Below are 6,000 nucleotides of genomic sequence, written 5' to 3'. Positions count from 1 at the left end.
TGGAGATTGAAGCTTGGAGGTGGATCGCCTTCGTCTTCTTCATCTTCTCCATGGTTTGGAGCTCATTTTGAGATGAGCTTCTTGAGCCCTTTAATGGTAGATCTTTAATGCTTTGTTTAAATACCTTATAAATGAATTTAGAGGAGTTCTAGCATGCTATCTAGATGATTAATGCTTGAATCATGGATCAATTTAGTGATTTCTTGCATAGTTGTAACCTAGGGCTCCAAAATGCAAACTTTCAAAATATGAGGGTTTGATCTCATTTGACCCTTCGTAAACCTAATTGCTAGGCAACGAAACGCGTTGGCAAAGACGGTTCGGCAATCCGACGAGTCGTTACAAAGTTATTAAAGAAATGGACGTTTAGGCTTCGGGTCCGCCGGGAGGGCCGAGGCGACGTCGTAAAATCATGGAAATGGATTTGAGGCATCGTGGCACATAACCGAAGACCTATAATTTTCGGGGCTGCGAAGCGGAGCACAGTTGAGGCGCAGTTGCGATATCGGGCCGTGCCGGATACGGGTGCCGCGGGAGGCCGATTGCAAGTGTCGACAAGCAATCGGAACGCGAGTTAAGGTGGGTTGTGCTTACCGAAGCGACTAGGTCGCCTTTATGTCTAAGCAAATTAAGAATCCATGTTGATGCATATAGATGTAAATGAAGTATGAAAATGATGCATGTTAATGTAAATGCCAAGTAGAAATGCGTAATGATAAGATGCAAGTTAAATAATGCTAGATGAATGCATGAGTTAATTGTTACATGAATGCATGAAAATAATGTTATAGTAATATGTTAGAGGTAATATGCATGTTGATAAATTATGGAACATGTTGGATGGCATATGAATGGTTGGCATATATATGTAGACATATTGTGGAATATGATGAATGAGTGCATGTTGATTTATTGTAGAATATACTAGATGAATGTATATTGACATATTGTGGATTATGTTAAATGACACATGCATGTTGAACTTGGGTCGATAAACTCTAGGTGAATTAGAGAACTCGACATTGAAAAACAATGACATATGAACTATGATATGTGACGTGGACAATCTATATATATTAGATCGAGTGGCATATGATTAGTATAGTGGAAACACTTATGGTATGTTGAACACTTAAAAAACAAGTGTGGCATGAGTCCAAGAATATAGTAGTGTATATGACACGAGTGATAGTAAAGAATGCAAAGAAAAGAATGATGGAAATATTATGACATTTCAATCCTAGAGTTAGGGTCATTTGAGCATAGTCTTTCTAAAGTTAAGAAATGGATTGAACTTGACATCCTCAAGATTTTGGATTTGATCATTGATCATACTCACCTTTAGTCCTTGCTCGAGGTTGTGGTAGCTCCCCCTCGGGCGATGTGCTCCGGAGTCGACATCACTGGGTTGTAGCGAGTATCTCCCCAGAGGACGGTCCCATCGGGTGTAGCGAGTATCTCCCCGATTTTTCGAATTTTGAGTTGGTGAGTTTGTTGAGGGCGAAACCTTCGGGTTAGCCAAGTGATTGGGTAATAAATTTATGAGCTATAATAATACCCTAGTTGAGTGGACTTAAGGCTGAGGTGCAAGTGAGACGTCCTTCGCCTCGAGCCTGCCTTTGCGCGGTACTCCGCGAATGATTGACTCAAGACCGAGTCGGGTGGATAGTTGATAAAGGTAAATGAGACCTTATGATTAAAATGGTAAATGACAGAAAGCCTTAAATGTCAATTGGATGAAAGTAGTAATCGATTGAATTACTAGTTGATTGTATAGTCGCATCATTGCATGATCTTCATATTGCATTCGTGAGGCAATGCATGGTTTCATTTGTTGCATAATCAAGATATATATTTATTTGTTTATTGAACTAACTTGCAGTTGCCTCCCTTGGACCTATTGGTCGAGCTTTTCCCTTGGGTGGCCGTACCCACTGGGAACCATGGAGTTGGTTCTCACCCCACGTGGTTTTGGGGTGTTACAGGTTCACACGTGAGCGGCGCGGCGGCGCGAGGCGAGGGCGTAGCATTATAGTTAGCGCCCTACCACCGAGACCAGAGATAGCGGTACGCTGAGTCGGCTTGCTTAGGATTGTAGAAAATGAAAAGAATCAAGTTGTAATAATCATGTTAAATCGGATTGTATTTGGAAGTTGAATGTAATAAGTATTTGGGATGTAAAATGTATGAATGTGAATGCTTGTAATAACAAGTAGATTATGTTTTTGATACTTTCTTATGCAATCTTTGATCGAAATGTGTTCCTGGTTGGAATTTTGTACATTGTATTGATTGCGACGCCTTGAATGTACAGGGGAGACTCTGTCCGCGGTACCGGGGAAACCTTGTCCGTTCGGCGGTCTGTCGGCGTGCCCGAAACCGGCCAAATAGGCGGGATCGGGGCGTGACAATACTTCTTTGCACCAGCTTGCTCTGTATCATACTTGTCACGCCTCGGGACCGATACCAATTTGGCCCGACCCGAGCACGTCAAACAGACGCCGAACGGACAGAGTTTCCCCTATCCGCCCAAGGCTCATCACATGTACATTTTCATCAATAGAGAAAAGCACTAGCGGAAACATACACAAACGGCTCACACGAGGGTAAGCAATACGCCACGAGTGAAAGAAAAAGGGAAACTAAACATTCACTTGTACTATAATTCATTTTTGATCATATACATTGCATTCATTCTTGTTCATTTTCGAATTCCTTACATTTTATTCTCTCATTTCTTTCTTACATCACATTTACCTCAAAATACACATTACATTCTTTTCTTTACATCATTTAGCATCATGTCAAAAAATAATCATAGAGTACTTTACTATAAAATCAAACCCAACTTTGGTTGGCCTGTCTGACATAAGGCGCGATACTTTACCATCGGTCGCTCCCGGCGTCGCTCGGTCCGGCTACTCGTGAAAATTAGTGGGGAGAACTACAAACATATTACCAGTGGGTTCGGGCCTAAAATCACCGTACTTTCCCACCTAGGGCTAACTCAGGCAATAATAGAAAGAATAAGCTGGATATAGTAACCAATTCCTATACATTTGATGTAATATGTCCTGACAATAAAGACAGAATATGCTCAACATTAAATAAATGCAGATTATGCAAACTTTCTTTTGTTTTTTTCACGTCTACCTTTGTTCTTTGTTCTTTGCTCTTTAGTTCTTTATTCTTATTCTTTATCTCAAGGCTAACACCGGGGTTTCGCCACATTTAACCTTGACTTCACATTAAGTCCATCATCGCAGGACTCACCCGCTAGGACCTAGGCCCTTCGGTTTAATCCAACCCGTGATGATAACTCGTGAGCGGCATGCCCGAGGGAGCGTCGCCTCGAGCACGGACTCATAGCATAGTATCGATCATTATCCTTACTCAAAAGGATTTATAGTTCAATCTTGACTTCACTAGCTCTTTAGTGTTCTTTCATCACTTTTTGTTGCTAGAACTCATGCGAACACATTCTTTGAATACAATTCTTGTAGTTTGGCTACCTTCTACACTTCATGTTCATTTACTTCCCACATTACTGTTAACTTAAGCATTGTCATTTTCATCCTCTTTACTTACATTGGTTCTTTTACCTACACTATCTCTGTGTATTTTCATTAACTTTTCCGAATGCAATCGATCTATGTCATTGTGTCACTCGTTCTTTTGACGTCACTTTTGGGTGCTCACTTTTGCTCTCATGCTATTCACATAAGGGTTTTTCGACGTTTCACATAGTTCCTCATTCATTATATCCTATGCAAGTTGTTCACTCACAATCATATCAATTACATTTTCATCATTACTGTTACCCGAAAAAATCCAATGCCAACAATATATAATACATATGGCTCAATGAATGACGACATTAGGCATAGAGAGAAGTTTCAATGAATGTTCTGGAAGCACCACCCACCTCGTAGGTTTATTTAGGTGTCCGCGCATTTTCTTGGATTTGTAGGCTCTCGTTCCTTCACCCTGGCAGCAAAACGAAGCCCAACTAGGCCATTTTGCCCATATCTTTCTATAGACTTTTCGTAAGTAATCGAGCCGCCCACAACGCGTCGAAAATACCCCCAATTTGTTTCTAGAGGGTAATTGCATTTAGAATCCGATGAGCAAAAGCCCCATTTGGTGCCTCTAGCTGTCACGGACCTCTAGCGTTTTCGTTTCGCAAAGCCCCGTGCGGCGGCCACCTTTCTCCGCTCGAAGTATGGACAAGCTTATGTCCCTGTTGCTAGCCCGACCTTCGCCGTCTACGAACTAACGCTCTGCAAAAGGGAAATGACAAAGCAGACAGAGGCAGAGGCTCTCTCTCAAAACTAAGTACTACGACTACTAGAAATGAGAATTAAACTACAAACAGATACAAACACACTCTCTCTTCGTTGTTATGGCCTTAGCTAACCCCACTATTTATATGGCCAAACAGGTGCTTTTCAACTCACCCACTACCACATAATCACCCATTATTACATACATAATGAGCCTACCATAATGAGCCCTCTAAATGCAAAAGCTCAAGAGCTCACCCATAACTCCCATGAGTTTCATGACCCTTGGTTTCCCCAGCGGCTGGTTTGGGTTCTACTTGCCAACCCGAATTCGACCGTTTTCAACCCGAACTCGCTGAAGCCAGATTTGGAGCCAGGGACCGGCTGATAGAATTTTCTAAGTTCCCTGACACCCTCCTCACAACCTAATGGCAGGCGTCCATCGTCGCGCGCTGCTTCTGCGAACTCGTCGATGAGCCCGCTGGTACTGCAAAGTGTGATCCGCCTCTCCCAACTCGCCTCGCGCCGACATGGGGATTCTTCCACTTCACCAGTACTCAGGGATTCGGCACGACCCTTTACGTCGCGAATGAGTCGAGTTGTCCAGGATGGACTCGTGTCTTTGTCGACACGAAGTCACCATGGTCGGCAGGCGCTCGCTGCGGACCTCCTTGTCGGATCCTCCGCGTACCTCGTTGTACAGCTTCAACCTGCTGACATGAAAACGGGTGGATCCTGAGGTTTGCGGGCAGTGCAGCTTGTAGCGCCCCCTCTTGCCCACTCGCCTTGACGACCGGTATTATGGGGCCTTTCGTTACTGGCCCTTTAGCAGTCCCTTGGCACCTTACCGCCAAGGCTTTTGAACTTGCTGCGGTATGAGCTTGTTATCCAGTGACACGGGGTGCGGTCGCCCTCGGCAATATCCATGAGAGGCCTGTGCTTTCGTCGAGGGGCCCACTCTTCATCCGTCCGTGCTGCTTTTCAAGTATCGCCTGCAATTTCACCCTTTTCCTGCAGTTAGCTGGTAAACTGCAAGACCGCAACTGGGCTGCGGAACTGTCTCTCGCAGCAGCCGTGTGGGGCGGCAAGGTTGGGTCTGTCGCCCGATCGCAATCTTCTCGATTACAGTGGCTGGCAGCGGCTCTGTTTAGACTCACGTGCCCGCGCTTGTAAGCAAACTGTGGGCGAACATCGAGAGTGATTGTGCACCAATTCCTTCTGCATTGGGCACTCACATAGAGTGCTCGCAATACTCTCCAACAGAGCGTTCACCCGCTCAGTTTGCCGATCGAGTCTGGACTGTATGCCAACATGGTGGAGATAGAGAACTCCGACCCAAGATTTGAAAAACCTCCGGTACCAAAGGTCTTGGCCAGTGAACCTTGGGGCGGTCGTCCGCGGCGCTCACGTTGTCTCTGCTGGTGGAGTTGGCTTCCCGCCAAAGTTGACGATGTGCTGACGAAGAGCAGTTCCGGTGGGTGTGCGTCCTTTCTTCAGCCGTTTTAATCGACGGCCAGAATGGAAGTGTCCGTACTTTGGGAAAAACGATCACCACAACCTAGAATTCGACCCTAAGCACCCTACTTTGGCAATGGCGGTAGAGTGTATGTCGCACTAGAAATTGCTCTCCCAGCACCGGACTGGACGCTAGGCACAGGTAATTCGAGCTTCGAGGATGTCGCCAGTCGTTGTGCTCGAACTTTGTCTTGTTGACACA

General features: G+C 44.9%; 1 long non-coding RNA gene across 1 annotated transcript; it reads left to right on the top strand.

Moving 5' to 3' along the window:
• Positions 533 to 2,209, top strand: LOC109711822. The gene is made up of 2 exons (XR_002216691.1): positions 533 to 579; positions 1,986 to 2,209. It is a non-coding gene; the product is annotated as an uncharacterized LOC109711822 (long non-coding RNA).

The sequence above is a fragment of the Ananas comosus genome, linkage group 6 (assembly GCF_001540865.1).
Source record: "Ananas comosus cultivar F153 linkage group 6, ASM154086v1, whole genome shotgun sequence".
Classification (NCBI taxonomy): Eukaryota; Viridiplantae; Streptophyta; class Magnoliopsida; order Poales; family Bromeliaceae; genus Ananas; species Ananas comosus.
The sequence above is the reverse complement of the archived record's forward strand: the minus strand, read 5'-3'. Positions and strand labels throughout refer to the sequence as shown.